The sequence below is a fragment of the Ambystoma mexicanum genome, chromosome 11 (genome assembly GCF_040938575.1).
Source record: "Ambystoma mexicanum isolate Mex_15411 chromosome 11, UKY_AmexF1_1, whole genome shotgun sequence".
Lineage (NCBI taxonomy): Eukaryota > Metazoa > Chordata > Amphibia > Caudata > Ambystomatidae > Ambystoma > Ambystoma mexicanum.
In genome coordinates, this window is record NC_090934.1 from 1238180974 (window position 1) to 1238199794 (window position 18821).

Here is an 18821-nt window from a genome sequence, read left to right on the forward strand (position 1 = left end):
TGTACTCATTTGCAGAGGTCAAATGTTTCCATTTAGGAGAAAGATATTTGCTCCTTTGTCCGGGTAGCATGGATGATGTCCGATATGTTTTGAAGGTTTTTTAATGTCCTTTTCTGCACAGCACATTACATTTAATTTTTTATAAAGAAAGGTTCACGTGTAAACAATTGCCCTTTATTCCTTCATTTTCCTGAGGGAACTCCTTTGTTATACGAGTACATGCTTCAACCAAATACAATAAATCAAAGTGAATGGAGTTCAGGACAGAAGACCCGTAGATCATGGAGGTGGTTGGGCCATGAGTAGTTGCATTACCACAAGGGATGCAAATCTGAAAAAATGGCCCACACCTGGCACCAAAGCTTTTAAGCATGCCTGTGATTTCGCAGCCTATAAAAAAAGACAGCCTACCAGCTGTTAAAAGGCACACATCACTTGGAACCTGCGTTGCAAAGCATAGCTGCAGGTAGGGTGTGCTCCTTTGTACTTTCCTCCAATAGTTGGGGGATTATAGTCTAGTTCCAAAATTGATTCCTCCTAGATTCTTTGAGGCCCAACAAAGCTACTGTCCTTGAAGCAGAAGATCACTGCAGCACAGAGTGGAAAGGTCGAGGCAAAGCATGGTCCTGGGAGGTTCCTGTCACGAAAGCGCCTTAGAAAATCTATCCCTCCTCTTCCCCACCTACCCTATTCCCCACGCCACTTTTTTTGTTGATCAAAGGGCGGGTTTGAACGTTTTGGCACCAGTGCAGAAATAGGTCTGCCGCCATTACGTTGTTTCAAGATTCTGATGCAAGCCAGGTGTGCATTGACAGATGTAATTTTGTCTGAACTTCACACCTCACTGTTCATTAAAATGGTGGTCCTCAATTGTGCAGCACTTGGGTGATGCAAAGTATCCTGAACACCACTTTGCGCACTGCAGGGTAACCAGTGTCAAGACGAGAGTTTGGGAGGGGTGGGCTCAGAGTTGGATACAGCAGGAAGAGGCACGTAGTTTTGCAAAAGCACATCACCCCTCGAGCAGTAACAGGCTAAAAAAAAAAAAAACTGAGGAAAAGACAACTGCAAAAGGAGAATACACACACATGATGCATCAACGGTAAGAGGAGCCACATTGAAACATTTTCAATGAAGAGATGGAACAATTCACTTCACCAAAAGGGGTGGGCCAAATCATCATCTTAAGAGGAGGGCATTCTGAAAAACGTATTGAACTTAAGGAGGGGTGGTAAAGACTAAAGAGTCATTCTATAAAGCAAAGAGGGTCGCTGCATTGCCCAGTCAGTAACAGAAAGGCCTGCTCCACAATGACCATGCAGGTGCAGTCCCTCCTGGATTGCCACAAGAAACCTTCACAGTAGAGGCCTCCAAAAGAATCTTGATGGGCGAAGCCCCAGCCTTAGGAAGAAACCACTGAAGCCTTCTGCAGCATTCTCCAGTTAAATCATCCATTTAAGTCCTTCTGTTGGTGATCCAGTTCTTATGGACCTGGGTCTGTGCTTCCAAGCAGAAGCAGGGCAACAAAGGTGGCTTGGGGATGGCATTAAAGAGATGCCTGCGACTTCCATCTAAGTACACTGGTCATCTGAGGGCTGCCTCTGATTGTGTAATTTCAAAGTCACAGAACTTTGCCTGAGCAACATACCCTTGCATGGTGTCCACGAAGCCCAGACAGAATCTGCACAGGTGAATAAACCTGCCTGCTTTGAGTCATTAAGAGCTTTGTATACGGAGTGAGGAGGAGAATGCACAAAGTCAGAACAGCACGGCCTCGACTAAAACACAAATAAAACGGATATTTATTACTCCGGACTTCAAAATTGTATTCGGATTTCTTCATTAAACTAAATACATTAGCAATTTACATCACATTCAAAATGTTCAAAATATAAGTAATATATAACAGTTCAAATAAAACATCCTTTGCAGCTTAAAACCTGTTTTAAAGTGCATTATGCCAAGCCTCTTCTTTAAATGGCTGATCTTAATATTCAATCAGGTCCTAAAGAAAATGAGAGTTGGTGTCATTAAAAACATAGCCTCCTTACAAGATCTGACATTTGTTTTGAGAAAATGAGTTTTTAACTTTGCAGTGGCATTTAGTTGGAGCCTTTAGCCAGGTTTTTTTGCCAATGGCAGTAAGTTAAGCCTGGCTTTAAGGAGTCGTCGGACCCTCTGGGTATTCTAGATCTAGTATTGGGCTTGGGGCACACAGGGCTCTCTTATACTGAGCATAAGCTGCTATGGACGGTAGAGCAAACATTTTCTTCCCATCCGCCCACAACGAATTTACTCAGGGCCAGATTTGTATTTCTTACTTAGCCTGGTCAATTTTTCCTCTTCCAGCCAGGAACCTTTCTCAAAGCCTACTTCCAGACTTTACCAGTCTCGCTTAAATATGTCTGGGCTGCTTTCCATGACGGATCCCTAGCTGGAGATTCATGTTGATGGTTTCACTTAGTTTCATTTTTGCAAAATAAGCTAGATGTCTGGCTTGTGCTAGAGAAGTTACACTCTGAATCCCCAGCTTGACTCTCAATGCGCCACTTGGACAGCCATTTGGAAGCCCTAAAGTCTGATGCCAAAATTGCAGTACTTCAAGTGGTTCACAGGAGCAGTAGCCCCAGATGTCACTGCCATACAGCGTTTGGGTCAGAACTGTGCATCTGAAAACCTCAATGCATTTATCAAGTCTTCAGGCACCATATCTGAAGTAGAACCTTTGTAAACCCCTGAAAATGTGTTGTAGCCCTCTCCGCCTGATGTTTAATATGTGGCACCCACACAGTCTCTCGAGAATTTGAGCTTTAAGTATGTATACAAGTCCACTACCTTGCAGTTCCCAGTTTGTGATATTTACAGGAAAGGACAGGAAAATAATCTTGGTTTTGTCCATATTCAATTTTAATTTATTAACTTCTAAAAACTCTGTGGCATATTTGAGCACATGATTAAAGCCCACAGGAGTGAGTGCCAGGATGGATGACTCAGCATAGATTAGAGCACTGAATTCCTTATCTCCTAGTTTGGGTGGGCACACCCCGCTATTGTACTTGGCATGGTCAAATTCCACCATAAAAAGAATAAGGGCAGCCTTGTTTTACCCCCCCCCCCCCCATTTCAATAAAATAATTCAGTGTTACCCCCCCCCCCCTTCCCCCATATCTGACTGAGATTGTGGTTTGATCGTAACATAATAGCACAAGTCTCAGCAGATTTGTTGGAATCGCCAATGCTATTAGTTTCTTCCATGTTGTTCCTGTGTCAAACACCTTTTCCGGGTCTATAAAAGGCAGCATAAACAGCCCCTCCGTGGAGCTTGCAGTATTTGTCAATTAGTGACAGGATGAAACAGTGGTCCATCGTGGAGAATCCACTCCCGAATCCCACCTGTAGGTGGCCCAAGGTGTTCTTCTCTGCTACCCAGTCTTCTAGTCTGCCCAAAATATATTTGGCATAGGTCTTTGCTGTGATGTCCAATAGTGAAATGAGGTGGTAGCAATTGGGATGGTCTATATCCCAATATAGTATCAGGATACCAAGGACCAGCCCAGTTCAAAACCTTCAAAGTCAATGTGTGTAAAGGTACAGGCTAGATATATCATAGAAGGAGAATGTCATTGCTATAAAGTCAACGTGATGCTCAGACCCAACGATTTTGGGCTTCTTCCTAATTGGAGATTAAAGGGCGATACTGCTGTTAGACCAGAACACAAGGCCTCCAATTAGTAGAGCACAGCAAAATTCAGAAAGGCAGGATGTAATAGGTTGAAGTTAGTCTTGGGACAGTAAAGCACGCCCTGCTCTCCCCATAAGGTGGGTTCAACTTCAAGGGACTCTGGTGAGCTGAATGTGCCCCAAGGAAGGCCCAATCCCAAAGAAGATTAAAATAAAAATTCATAAATCCCATGGATGCTCCTCAGAGAGCGGTATAGAACCAGTCTGTAGCCACACATACCACAGGGAAAACTATCAATGGTCATGTCCATGATACTTAATATGGGACACTTTAAAAGCTGGGAGCAATGCCGGATACTTACTCTAGCAGATGTGGTGCAAGAGGGATGGCTCAAACCATTTGGGCTACTGTAAGACAAGTACAGACTGTCAGGTAGTGAGCAATACATACACATGCAACTAGACTATGCCATAGGATCCCAGTTTCAGTCCCTGGAAGAGATTCCAAACTGTTTGCCTCCTCAAAGGTAATATTCCTCCCGAACACATTGTTACGAAGGTAACTTCCACTTTATATCAAGTACTAACGTCATTCAGGACTAAGGAACTGACCCAGCAAAGGGGAAGGTGGGAATGGGACATTGGCTCATTGGACCCCGACAGATGAAGCACTTCGGTTTCTATAAGAAATAGGGATATCAGCCCGACTTATTCAACACAAGATACTGCACCGTGTCTATTACTCTCGAATGGCACTGGTTGCGTGGGGCAAAGCAGACACTGAACTGCCTGCAGTGTGGGAGACTGGTGGTACCTTCCTCCACACGTCATGGGAATGCGAGCAGATTTAAGTTTTTTGTAGGAAATGCATTGACAGTCTGACCGCTGTACTGGGCTCTCGGGTGCCCAAAGAAACTCGCCCTGCTTGGAATATGGGGAGAGGCAGGGTTTACGAAGTATGAAAAAGTGCTCTTCGCTGTAACAATGGGGTTGACGAAAAGGATCATTGCACCACTGTGAGGCTTGGCAGATCGTCCACAGCTCAGTCGTTAGACTGCCGAAGTAGACCAGTGTATGCCCCTTGAGAGAAGAGTTTATAACGGGTTGCAGAGTATTATTTGCTATCAACTCATTCTGTATTATAACAGATATGCATCTACCTGTGTCCTTTATTTGCTGCTATGTTGTAAATTTGTATAGTAATCCTCCGAGGATATCTACTCAAGCAATGGTATACTTTTTTCTGTTTTGTTACCATTTTAAAATAATAAAGTTTGATTTTAACAAAATTGTCATGTCCACTGAAGAATGTAGAACGGACTTGTAGACTAAAGGGACTACAAACTAGGCGGAGTTGTGTTTCTCGGCACTCGCAGTGCTCATATTGGGTGTCATTGCTACCACTAGGGGAGCGACAAAACAATTAAGTACAGTGAAATGATGTACACTACATGCCTTTGCCGGGACGAGAGCTCAATTTTCTCTGGTCTTATAAAACTTGTTGCAGCAGCATTAACGCATTTAACAGAAGTGGGTTTGTCCTGTTCCTGCTCTACTAGAACCTAATGTTTCTCTGGTGATTGACATATCAGAGTGTATCCTGGTACTTAAGACCCAATGGGTATTTAAACACTAGTCTCACAGAGCACATTTGGATAAACCTCTGTCTGCCAAGTCGACATCGACCAAGTATCCACATGGGGTTAGGTCGGAAGGACAACGCTAGGCACACTGGTGTTTGGCATACACCTTTTGCCACCTCTGGTACAATAGAGATGCAATACCGATTGGGCACATGGTCCAACACAAGTCATCCAGTTTGAGAGGACAGTGACAAACATTTTTCCTTCATAATGCTCTACACTTTGATTCTGGCCAATGAAATACTGGACATCCTGTAAAATCGGGTAACTCAATGATCACCATAGAAGTTTTTCTATTTATACTTTAAGTAATGTTACAAAATCCAGTACTCCAGCTAGACCAAACCTTGAGTTGGGAAGAAAAAAAGGGAAGGAACGGATCAGTAATATCTCTATGCTTCGAAGGGAATCTTTGCGCACACTGCCTTGTGAGGCACACCCATCCTGAAGGATTGGCTACCGCGTCAACCACAGGTCACATTCCAAACTGCCTGCAACACCTACAAAAGTAGTCAACCAAATCACCACTAGCAGAGTAATGTACAATTTCCAAAGACCACTGTGCCACCAGAAGGCAAGCTAGACAACTCCAAGGAGGAAAACCTTTAGAAACCAGCCTTTTCCTTCTACACAGCCAGTCTCTAGCAAAGTTACCAACACAGACAAGACTCCATTCTACATTTCGGGAAGAACCTGAAAAAACGATCTTGCCAATCGCCCTACTCAACCCTACTTCTCTTCCTCTGTAGACCCAACGCCCTCTACCCAACCTAGCACTCTTTGCTGCACCCACACCACGCATGTGGGATAGGTCCTCCAATCACTGCCCATGTTCTGTTTCCTGTCATAACTCTTCCCATCCCATTATACATCCTTCAAACAATCCTCTTCAGTAAAGGCACCTTAACTTAGCGCTGCCTCTGTGCGCAGCTATTGTCTACTTTGTAACTCATGCCTTCTCAAAATGACACGCTGTTCTTCAATAAATACAAATCCCCTATATACAGGGCTCCTTGCTTAGGTTTGAGCTTTATAAATCCCATACGTACATGCCATCAAAGGAGGACAAAGGGTATGGCTGTATGGAGGCGCTATGCCGTAAAAAACCTGGAAAATGCTATGCTGGCTACAATATAAAGGCCTGCTCCAGCTGGGAAGGGGGAGGCAACATCCAGTCCAACATGCTAGCAATGGAAGTGTTGCAGGGCATCATGCCAAATTGTGTGGTTGCAGTATTTTTAAAAAAAGGTAGCAGGCGCTTCTCTCCAGAAAGAACATGGCATGACAACCTGTTCTGAGATGAGAGTTTGCAGCACAAGCTTTTTGCTCACTGCACCTTTCACAGATGGGAAATATACATTAGCATATCGGTCTTTGTCTCGCCCACATGGGCAGTCTAGCACCGAAATACTATGGCAATTCTTCTCTGAACATGAGTACCAAAAGCAACCCCATACACGTTTCAGCCTTGTTGGGCCTAATGAGTGAGGTGAAGCTTTGTCTCTCTGAGCACAGTGAGTAGGGAGTCCACGTCTGGTTGCCCCCAGGTAACTCAGGGTGACCAACCCCAAGTTTCTTGCAAATATTGTAAAAAAAAAAAAAAAAAAAAAAAGGTAGCAGACACTCCTCTCCAGAAAGTGCATGGCATGATAACCTGTTCTGAGATGAGAGTTTGCAGCACACGCTCTGGCTCCTGCTCAGTCTCTCTTGTATCGAGGCGTAAGAGTCGCCTGTGAAGAATCTGCCAGGATTTAATCAGTCAAGGTGACAAACGCCTCCAGGCAGAGCTTTTGCCAGCCACTCCTGAAAACCTAACCATTATAATAAAAATGACCAGAAATTGCAGGAAATTAATCACAAATAACGGACATGGCACTCTGGACACGGTGGGAAAAAGGAGAGGGTGCACGTTTGAAAATAGAATATTCCCAGGGCAGCCCTCCCTTCACCCAGAGAAGAAACAGGTCTACAGCGTTTAGGCGTGCTCCCTTTTGCAAACCTCATGAAAAAAAGGCAAATTGCATTACAGTCCCTCCCGAGACATTAGTGCCATTAATCTTCATTTCCACCAAAAAAAATTGATCATTGCACAGAGGGGCCATATAATACAGACATCTCTCAACACAAAGCGTTCTACACTGCAGAACAACTCTCACCACATGGCACACTCGCCACTGTGCCCTGATCAAATGTTCTGTTCCGTAGTGCACAGCCTTTAGCTGGAGCTCTATGCAGTATTTATATACGAAGTTCCGGCCCAGCCTGTGGTATGGCTCCAGCTCCATGATGCATTCACAGGCTGCAGTGTTGGTCCAATGCTGTGGTAACAGGGTTCCCTGCCCTTAGATATGCTACTGAGTAAACACTTTTCAGTTGCAGCTCTGTGCCGTGTTCCTATGTTGCTGTGCAGTTCTGGTCCGGGCTGAATGCAGTGCTCATAGCCTGCAGTACGCTGTGGCCTCATGCAGTATTGATGCTCAGTGTGAGGTTGGCCCAATGCTATAGTCAGTGTGGTTCCCTGCCCTTGTGTAGTTTTAGCTTTACAGCTGGAGTTCCGCCGTGCCGTTTGTGTGCTGCTGGCAAGTTCTGGGCCAGGTTTTATAGTCTGAAGTATGGCTGCAGCATGCATTTAGGATTTGCTGATAAACAGGGGCGTTGCTCGGGGGGGGGGGGGGGGGTTTGGGGGGCTAAAGGGGCTATAGCCCCTGATCTTTTGGTTGTAGCCCCGGATAGAATCTCAGGAGCTACAGCCAAAAGACTAGCTAGCCCCCAATCCCAACAGTACTGACATCAGCTTAGCCCCGGGTCTTTTCCAGACCTAGCAACTCCCCGGCTGATAAATACAATTATTTTCAACATTTAATTGAGAAAGTAGGAGCTTGGTCAAGATTTGGTTACAGGCATTGGGACATCAAGCTACTATCCACTGTACTCTTGGTTATGACGTGTTTACGTTACACGAACTTACAACTCACGGGCGATAAAATGATTCGCCCATAATCCAATGATTTTTGGTCAAGTGCCTTTGTTTGCATTAGGACCCAAACCGATCATTTCCACAGTGAACTTAGCAGCCACAGCACCACTTCACGTGACTAACTCGTTCATTTTTTTATTTTTTAATATTGCGATTCTGGTTTTTCAGAAGCCATCTTACACAAAATTCTATAAAACCGCATAAAACATCCATAGAATCTAAAAAAGCACATATAGCACATCAGTTATTTAAAAGGCACCTGTACATAAGTGTTTCTAGGCGCGACAAGGCGGGGGGGGGGGTTGGAGGGGTTCACAAATACGATCTTACTAGGCCTTGTGTCATTCAGATCATGCAAGTGCGACAACGCACAGTGCAGGGGGCCGGGGTGGGGCGTAGTGCCAGGGAGAGAGAGAACAGGAACACATGTTATAATTAAATCAGTTAAACGGGAGATAGTGGAAAGGGATATTAAAAGCACACAAAACGGACCATCCAGAACACAAATATCAGCCCTACCACAACGAATAGCTCTCGAACATTCGACAGTACCAGTGCAAGCTGTAAATCAAACGATAGCAAATCAGTGTTTGTCAAGCCAGCCAAGTTAAATAATTTTATCGTGATCACGGTTAAAAGGGTTTCTTCCCCACTCAAGTCCATCAAACATCTCTCTAGAGTTTGAATGTTCTACATCGCACATTCATTCAAAAGTAATACTAGTTATTCCAGTAATGTGAGAAATTCAATCAAAATATGCTCTTTAGTTTGAACAACATCCAAATCCTTTCACAGAATACAATGGCCAAAATCCCAATGGCTACCCTTGGCTCTACATTCTCAAATGTCCTCCATCACCAATAGGTTCTATCTAAACCTAAAAAATTGGCTGCGTCCATAAGCGTTCAGAAACGTCTTTAAATACATCGGTAAATAGCCCCACGGTTTGTCCAAAATAGACAAGTTTCCATATAACATAAGACCTTGCCTTATCTATCGTCAACCTCCAATCTAATTCCCTTAATCTCCAACCCGAATTCTGTGAAGAAACGATTAAGTCTACCACCTCTTGTTCACATTCGCACAACATAGAATCAGCAAAACGTTTTTTAAAAGTTAGGGTAAAAAAGTTGTAGTTCTCAACGCTTCCCCCAAATCATTGTAAAGTGAGCATGGTGGAGGGTTTAACAGGAACAAAGTGAATTTTTCCATTTCAAATAACAAACCAAAGAGCACAATCTCAGTTCCATGCGCAAAGCAACTATTTGGTAGGCAATCTGGTAGGCCTAAAGTTTTTACACCATAAACTTGCTTTGACCCTATCCCAGTCAATTCATCTGGATATGGCAGTTCGCTCCACTCAATACATTAAGGCCGGGATAACCTTCAATTGATGCACCGGGATTATGGAGAATCTGCAAAATTGCTTGATTATTCTTTTCATTTGTATAGCCAACAGCGCTGCCTTCTGCAAGATCCCATCTACTACAGAGGCCTTGTTCAAACTTGCATCCATAACACAGCCCTAATATATGCACTAGTTTTGGGTACCAGGAGTTTCTCATTTATTGACCAACTATAACCCATTGGTTTAACACTCAGGGAAACTTAATGCATGCTTTTTTTCTCCATCAATTACCAATTCATTCTTTTTACCATAGAGACTGATTTGGGTCCTATCTAATAGGACCACATTATTTGCAGCACAAAGCTTACTACTTGCAAGTGCACACCCAAATCTGAAAGTACAGGTTAAATAAGCAGGGGGCCAACACGCCCCTTTCTTAACCACCTGTGCATCAAATTCTTTAGTCAAAGGCCCCTGCTTATTCAACATAACTGAAGCATACTATCCTGATGTAATTATATCAAAATATACGGTAATGGGCGAGGAATATCCCATTTTAATAACTTAGCCCAGAGTAGAGAGCGATTAACAGAATCGTAGTCCTGGGAGAAGTCAACTGCCATCACAAACACTGGTCCTGACTATCTCCCAGGCCTGCTCCTGAATATAAGACAGAATAAGGCCATTTACATTGGTTGAGAGCCCTCTTCTAAAACCCATCTGGTATTTAGACAGAACCCCCAACCACATTGGCCCAGCTCTCAAATTCCCTTAATATATTCCCAGCAAAGATTTTAGTATCTCAATCCAATAGCGATATGTTATTTTCAACTGTGAGAGTTACTCAAAAGGATACACAGGTGGGCCGCAGGTATGATCATCCAGATGCCTTAATCAGGTAACAAGAGTCATCAAGTAAAATCGGGTACATCAGGAGATAAGGAAAGTACAGAGGGGAGCCCACTGTCTCCCAACACCCAGGCTATATCTTGCAACTGCCCTAAGTGCAATCACATTCAACCTCAAACGTTCCAGACACTCATTCCATTGCCGACATCACACCCTGCATTCACACACCAAGCATTCATGGAACAGGGACCAGCAGGAAAACCAGTCCTAACGCGATATGCCTGTCAATTCATAGGGTCACTTCTACCTCCCATCTTAAATATCGGGACAACCACTGATCGCTGCCTGGAAAGGGTGGGGGGGGGGGGGGGGGGGGAGTGTAGATTTGGTCTTCAAAATGCATGCAAATAAAGTACAGGAAAGTGCCCAGAGTACTGGTTCAGATTTCAATAGCGCATTCGATGGACATTTTGGCCAAGATGCATGTGAGCTTGGGGATTTTAATATGCATCCTCCATTAAGTAAGCCAGTAAGAAGGTCCTATCTAATAGGACCACATTATTTATATGGCCAGTAAGAAGAAAATTCAAACCGCCAATATAAAGATTTTAAAAGCTTTTCCCACTCATCCTCTGCAAACTGGTTCTCTTGTCTACCCTCCTGCGGTTTCACCATGAAATTATGGGTGTCACCCAGGACAATTGGCAACATTCTTTCCCTCCCTCCTTCTGCTACTGTGTATACTTATAAGCACTTTATCCCATTTTTGAAGGATTGCTTCATCATTCGCACCTGCTTTCTATAAACATTATCATTAGTCACCTCTTTAGAGTGTATTCAATGTTTCTACGTAACTCCTTCCTTTCCTTAACTATCCTATTAAAAAGGGTGGAAGCAACTACCCTTCAAGTTCTCCCATGGTCTCACACTAACGAACCTACCCCCAAAAGAGGTCCAAATCCATCCAATCCACAACCAGGGGAGTCATCTCCTCACCCATTTCAGTATAATTTACCAGATGCTTTATTAACACAATTCTGGCCATTCAATATTCTATTCTTCTCACTATTTTCACAACTGTTTATTAACAGTTCAGCTGTAAATGTTTTATAGATTTATTTTAATGTGCGTTTATAGATCATCCCAAACGTGCCCATATAAATTCACATAGGTGTGATTGTTTGGGATCAGTTGGCCTGGGGCGCCAAAAGTAGCTCCTGGTAGCCATTGATGTGAAGCTTACCAGGTTCTTCTAAGCCTCAAGCATCTCCCCTCAATTTCAAACCCTGCCATAACACTGTAAACAGTCTATACTTTCCTCAGCTATACAAGTAAAGCTATTATAACCCATAGTATTCCAACTTAACACGTTTAACTCTCGATCCAATTCACCATTTACTAAAGACCTGTGCACCCCCGTTCACACATTTTTCTAAAACTTCCGACAAGGACTGCAGCAACCAGGACCAGTTTGAATCATCCCTCCTTTTAACCACAACCTCCGTGCTCACTTTTTCCACCGCTAGCCTGCTATTAGTGGCCAAAGTGCAGGTTATAAATATTGGTCTACGATGCCCAGAGTGATTTTCATCAGGATATGGAGAATACAAATCATCCTTCACCCCCCCCGTCCAAGTACTGGCGATAAACCATAACCCATTTGTCAAAATGAGTCCAATTCAGTCAGCACCATATTCACAGTGAAGTTGGATTTCAATTCCGGTTATCAAAAAAGACTCCTCAATGTCTATTGAGCTCACTAAACGCAGCTGTGGTGTTTCATGTAGCAAACTAGGTGTGTTCATTCGATTCAAAGGGACTTCAATCTCAACTGCAAACAGAAGTTCTAGTATATACCTTTTTACACCCTCCACTGAGCCACCCTCAATAGAAAAGGCACTTGAGCCATTGAAAGTCTTGTAACCAGGACCCAACTAGGTATGATATGATATATGATATGGCATTTGTAATGCGCCTATACACAAGTGTTTCAAGGCGCGACGAGGCAGGGGGGGGGAACAAGGGGAGACAGACAACGATCTTACTAGGCCAGGTGTCATTCAGATAGCGCAAGTGCAAGGGTAGAGGGGAAGGGGAAAGTGCATGGGGGAAAGGGAGAGGGGAAAGTGCAGTACAGGGTTATAAGCATACAGCATACAGGATAAATAACAAGGGCCAGCTGGTGGCAAGTGCGAGGTAAGTGCAAACAAGTGCTGGGAAGGGGGGCTGTATGGATACAGACAGTCCCGTAGTGCAGGGGTTGCCGTGGAGGCAGTGCAGGGGAGAGTGGCTGGGCCGAGAACGGTGAATGGCCCAGTTGCAGATTCAGTGCAGTTTCAGTAGTATTAGCAGGGGAGAGGGGGAGAGAAAGCGGAGGCAAAGAGGAAGGTTTTGAGGTGCTTCCAGAACCGGAGGTGGTTCTCCTCAAGTTTCAGGGAGGTAGGAAGGCTGTTCCAGAGGGAGGCCCCTGCAGTGGAAAGAGATCTGCCCCCAACTCGTTGTTTGGAGAAGCGGCTGACCCTGAGGGAGTTGGAGGCGGATGAGCGAAGAGCTCGAGAAGGAAGATATTTAGGAAGAGAGTTGAAGGTATTTTGGCCCAAGGCCCCAGACGGCCTTGTGGACAATGCAGAGGGTTTTGAACTTGATCCTCGCAGTCACTGGGAGCCAGTGTAGTGATTTCAGTCCTGGAGAGATACGGTCCCTGGGCTTGAGGCCAAGGACAAGTCTTGCAGTCCTGTTCTGGATGAGTTGCAAAGGGCGGAGAGTAGAGGCGGGCAGATTAAGATAGAGGCTGTTACAGTAGTCCAGCTTTGAGAGAACCAGGGCTCTAGAGACAGTGAGCTTCTGGGGGAAGGAGAGGAAAGGAAGGATACCTCTGAGGAGGTGTAGCTGGTAGTGTGACTTCTTAGATACGTCGGATATGTGAGGATAGAAGGAGAGTGTGGAGTCGAAGATGACCCCAAGGTTTTTTGCCTTGCAGGTAGGAGTAGGAAGAGGGCCCAGAGAGGCCGGCCAGAGAGCAGCAGGGAAGGAGGGACTGGGAGTGCCGATGAGTAGAATCTCAGTCTTACTGGCATTAAGGCAGAGGTCGTTGGTGAGCGAGACATATGCACAGAACCTCTTGAACAATTACATCTGCCCTTAAAGGGTAAAAACGCAGTAGAAGTCAATAGCTCAAAACACCTTAAACCGCCCCCCCACCCCCAACACAAGGTTGCGAATCAAGAGGCTTCTCCTCATTACACTCAGCACAACTAGCACCCCAGTGAACCTTACAATGCCTCTCAACCAGATTATGAGAAGACTGCATCAAACTTGTATCATAGGGTTGTACCTCTGGACCAGTGCTTTGTCATACCAGAATTAGGGGGGTAAACCGCTTGGTATGCCAAGCGCTTCGCCACATTGCGACCCCATAGCAACTCTTGTGGAAAACTTTTTAGTAAATGCTCTAGGCAGCAAATCGTTGGCACCTATAATCTGGGCCCTAGCTCGGTCTTCCCCTTTATATTGAGTGAACAGGGCTGCCCATGGAGCAGACTTATTTACGTTAGAGGCCAGCTCCAATGCTTCCGTTTGGGTGCCCACTTCGCCAGTTTCCCCTATAATAACCACACTGTTCACTCTCAAATTATCCAACTGCCCAGCGAGTCGGAACCACTCATCCCCGCTTCGTCTGCAACGGACACCTCCTCCGTTAGGTGTAATTTCCTCAAATATGTCCTTGACACTGAAATTATAAGTTACTCACCGTAGTACTCTTACTCATAATCTTAGCCCATAGTCCGCTTTCCTCCATGGGTGTCCCTTCCAAGGGACGGGAGAGGGAACCTTTTTCACAGAAAAAAAAACCTTCCCCTTTAAATTTAGAGGCACGCGGGGGCACGGCCCAGGGGGCATGCGCTGCCCTGACTCCACCCTCTGGCACCACAACTCAGTCCCCATTGACGCGTCGACAATAGATTTAACATTGCCTAATGACACGAGTATTATTAGGGGGGGGTGGGGGTGAGGTTGGTGGGACGTATGGAGGAAAGGGGACTATAGACTAAGAGTACGTTAGTCACTACAGTGAGTAATTTATAATTACTCTCACGTCCCATCCCCTTGCCTCCATACTGTATGGGCGATTACAACTGATTGTAGCACCAGGTTGGAGAAAGCGGCATCAGATCTAGAGCCGGCATCCAAACAGTAATGCTTGCAGAAAGCCGACGGGGAGGCCCAGGTGGCCGTTCTGCTTACGACTTGCCACGGGACATAGCTTTGGAATGAAATGGCCGTTGCCTTGGCCCTGACTGCGTGGGCATGCATGTTGGCCGGGAGCGGCCTGTGCGGACCCTCATATGCTTACTTGATGGCAGCAACCATCCAGCGGCATATGGAAGCCTTGGAAGCCTGGTAGCCTGGCCTCGAGGCGCCAAACGTGACGAACAGGGCGTCCGACTTGCGGAAGCCCTTGGTCCTTTCCAAGTAGAATTTTAGGCACGCCTGACATCCAGGCAGTGCAGCACTCTGCGCATTACCCTTGGGATCGGGAAAGAACGTAGGTAGGACTAGTTCCTCGTTCAGGTGAAATGCAGATGGAACCTTGGGCAGAAATGTTGGGTGCATCCGCAGGACTACTTTGTCCTTGTGAAAAGTGGTATATGGTTCAGATGCGGCCAGCGCCTGAATCTCGTTCACTCTGCGAGCCGAGGTAAGATCGACTAGTAACGCCGTCTTGATGGTGACCACCCTAATGTCCACGGACACCATTGGCTCAAATGGTTTGTGCGCCAGGGCGCCCAAGACTATATTAAGGTCCCACACAGGGTGCAGTCTCTGGACGGGCGGGTAGAGCCTAGCAAGACCCGTCAGATGTTTGACGATTGGGTTGGAGGAAGAAAAAATGCCTTCCTCCGAGTTCCTGTATGCCCCAATGGCTGCAAGGTATGTACGGCAGGTGTCGACCTGTACTCCTGAATGAGCGAGGTGCACTAAAAAGGAGAGCATGTCGTCCAAATTGCAGGCCAAGGGGTCAATTCCCTTGGATTCTGCCCAGTGGCAGAACCTAGGCCATTTGCTCTTGTACTGGGCCCTTGTGGCTTTGCTCCTGGCGCCCTGTGAGAGGCTAAGGTGTCGAAGAGTTACCTACTCAGGTACCACACTGAGGGCTAGTTTCCCTGGCTCAGGGTGGATGATTCTGCCTCCCTGCTGTGCCAGAAGATGTGCTGGGCCCGTCAGAAGGTGTATCAGTGGCACCTCCGAGAGGCTGAGGAGCTTCGAAAATCATGGCCTGGCCGGCCACCATGGAGCCATCAGAATGATGCGGAGTCGGTGAGACTCCTTGATCTTGCAAATGACTGTGTACCAGAGGAGTGGGCGGAAAGGCGTAGGCTTTCATGCCGGTCCACTGTAGGTGAAATGCGTCGCCCAGCGAGCCGGGGCCCTGCCCTTGCCAGGATGCAAACTGGGGGCACTTCTTGTTGCACCAGGTGGCAAAGCAGACCCACCTGCTGAAGATCTGAGTAAAGAGGTTGTTTAGCTGCCACTTCTAATTGTCCGCTCCCAGCCTGCTGAGTCTGTCCGCCTCCAGATTGGATTCCCCCCCCCGGAGGTGGAGTGCCGAGAGGTAAATAATGTTTTCCAAGGCCCATTCCCACATGCTGATCGCCAGTCTGTCCAGGAGGGGGGGGGGGGAATCTGTTGCCTCCATGCTTGTTGACGTAGTACATGCTGGTCGGCTGGGATGGGTAGGCGTTACCCTGTGGATACTACGGAGAGGATCCAGGAGTCCGCGAAATTCTGGTGCCAGAAATGTGCGTGGAGAGCAAGCCTGCCGCCCACCGGAGACACATGGACCCGAAGGGGAGTGCGATGCCTTTTTTCCCTCGGAGGCTGAGGAGGGGGACTGGAAAAAGCCCTTACTACCCCCTGCTCCCTTTTTGTTGTTTGCGCCGGCTTTGGGACGGCGAGTGGTTTGGCTGCCTGGATCTGTGTTCCTGGAAGACACGGAACCCTCCATATGTACGACCCTTCTCTGGGGTTTCTGAGATTGGGTGTAAGATTTGGGTATGGTCTTTGTAAGAATGGACAAGGACTTGCCGTTTGTGAGCTGTTCTTGTCCAGCTCTTCGTCCGTAGAGGAGTGGAAGAGGCCCGCGTCCCCTGGAACGGCAGATCTAGGATGTGCTCCTGGACGTCCGGGTTGAATTTCGTTGCCCCGGAGCCAGGCTGTGCGCCTCATGTCCGTGGCAATGCAAATGGCATGGCCCGAGGTATCGATATGCGCTACTGTGGATTCCATGAGGTTGTGTGCCACAAGCTTGGCCTCTGCTTGCCCTGCCTTAAAGCGAGATTGGCATTGGGAGGGGAGTTGCGGGAGGAAGTCCGCAATTTCCCGCCATAACCGTTGGTTGGCGGCAGCCAGCATGGCATCTGTGTTGGCCTGACGCAGGTTCAAGGAGGCGTTGGAGTAGATCTTCTTGCTGTAAGCCTCCAAGATCATCTCCTCCTTGCCTAGCAACGCCGCAGAGGAGGCTGAGGACGTCTGAGGTTTGGAATATAGTGATGCCGCAGCGATCACCGAGGAGTGGGGCTGAGAATGGGTCGAGAGCAAGAGTGTATCCCCCTCCATCTGCCTGTACTTGGCGTCCAGGCGTCCGCTAACCGGCTGGACTGAGTGGGGCTTGAGCCAACCCTTCTTGGCCTGGGAGACCTCATTGGTTTGCAGTGGAATCCCCGTGTTGGCATGACTTCAGCCAGAACCCCCTCTACTGTTTGTTCAAACTCAGGCCGAGGAAGGCCCAGGTACTCCGCCAGGCCAGCAAGACGCTCATGGAAGGCCCTAGCTGAGGATGGCATGTCCAGATCTTCCTCCTCGACCGTGTCCTGCGGATCCAGAGGATCTTGCGGAGGTGGGGTAGATGGAGCCGGAGGCTGGGGTACAGAGACTGTGGTGCCTCTAGCATGGCGGGAAGGACTTTCCTGACTGCGTCCTTGATGATAACCCCCATCTGCGGAGACCTAATGAGGCCAAGGAATTTGTCGAAGAGCACCTCCTCACTGGCTGAAGAAGTGGTAGGGGGTACCGATAGGGTAGCAGAGGACTGCTGGAGCCGCTGCGTACCCAGTCTGTATGGACATATGGGAAGGGAGTAGTTTCTTACCTGTAACTCCATTTCTCCAGCGTGGGTATCTTTCATGGATTCACATGCTTTGAATATTCCCCGTCGTCAGGCAGGGAACCTCGGTCTTTCTTTAAATAGCGTTTTCCCTTGGAAAACTGCGACACTTTAGTGTCCTATCGACGGCCTTTTGGGGCGGTTACGTACCACCCAATAGGACGTCGGGTATAAATAAGACCCGCCACCCGGCTTCTCCTCAGATTTTAATCTCTAAAGTAGAGGCACCAACTAGGTTTGCATGCAGGGGAGGCCGGCGGGCGCATGTGAATCCATGAAAGACACCAACGCTGGAGAAATGGAGTTACAGGTAAGAAACTACTCCCTTCTCCAGCATTGGATGTTTCATGAATTTACATGCTTTGAATAGATTATATAGCAATAGTCATCATGCATGGTGGCGTGTAATGCAAACCAATACATCAGGAACGCAACACATAAGACCAGCAAAGAAGACATTAGCAGTGGTAACATTGAAACAGATACCCCAAGGCTCTGGGGGCTTACCTTACTGAAACAGGCGTTGCAGGACTGCATGCCCCATCTGTACATCTGCACCATGCTGCTGCTCCAGGCAATATGCCGAATAAATTTATGCAGCACCAACCAGGAGGCCGCCTGGCAGATGCCCACCAGCAGAATCCCCAACCATAATGCTGCTGATGACGTGGTGGATCTTGTCGAGTGCGCCTTCGGGCACCTCTCCAACGGCTTTCCTGCCTTGAGTGACAGAAGGAAATAGCCGATGAGACCCAGCGAGATAGTCCTTGTTTGGAGATTGTGGCTTATGGACCCTCAGTCAAGGGAAGAGCAAACAGTTGTCTTGAACGTCTGAATTCCTGAGTACGACTCAGATAAAACTTCAATGCTCTTTTTGCATTCAGCATATGCAGCACCTTTTCTGCCGATGAGGAAGCAGAAGCGAAGAATGATGGTAGCACAATAGAAGAGTTTACGAAAAGTAGTTGGCACCTTTGGAATAAAGTGTGGGTTAGTAGCTAACACTGCCTTGTCTTTGAAGAAACGTAAGTACGGAGGATCAATCACTAGGGCTTGCAACTCTGATATTCTTCTTGCCGACATAATGGCCACTAAAAACGCCACTTTCTACGACAAGAGCTGCACGGGCGTCAATGACATAGGTTCAAACGGGGCTTT

General features: G+C 46.8%; 1 protein-coding gene across 9 annotated transcripts in view; it reads right to left on the minus strand.

Annotated features, from left to right (window-relative positions):
* NEO1 (neogenin 1) overlaps nucleotides 1–18821 on the minus strand; it is a 1161518-nt gene that overhangs the window by 870012 nt on the left and 272685 nt on the right. The gene's annotated exons all lie outside the window — the stretch shown is intronic.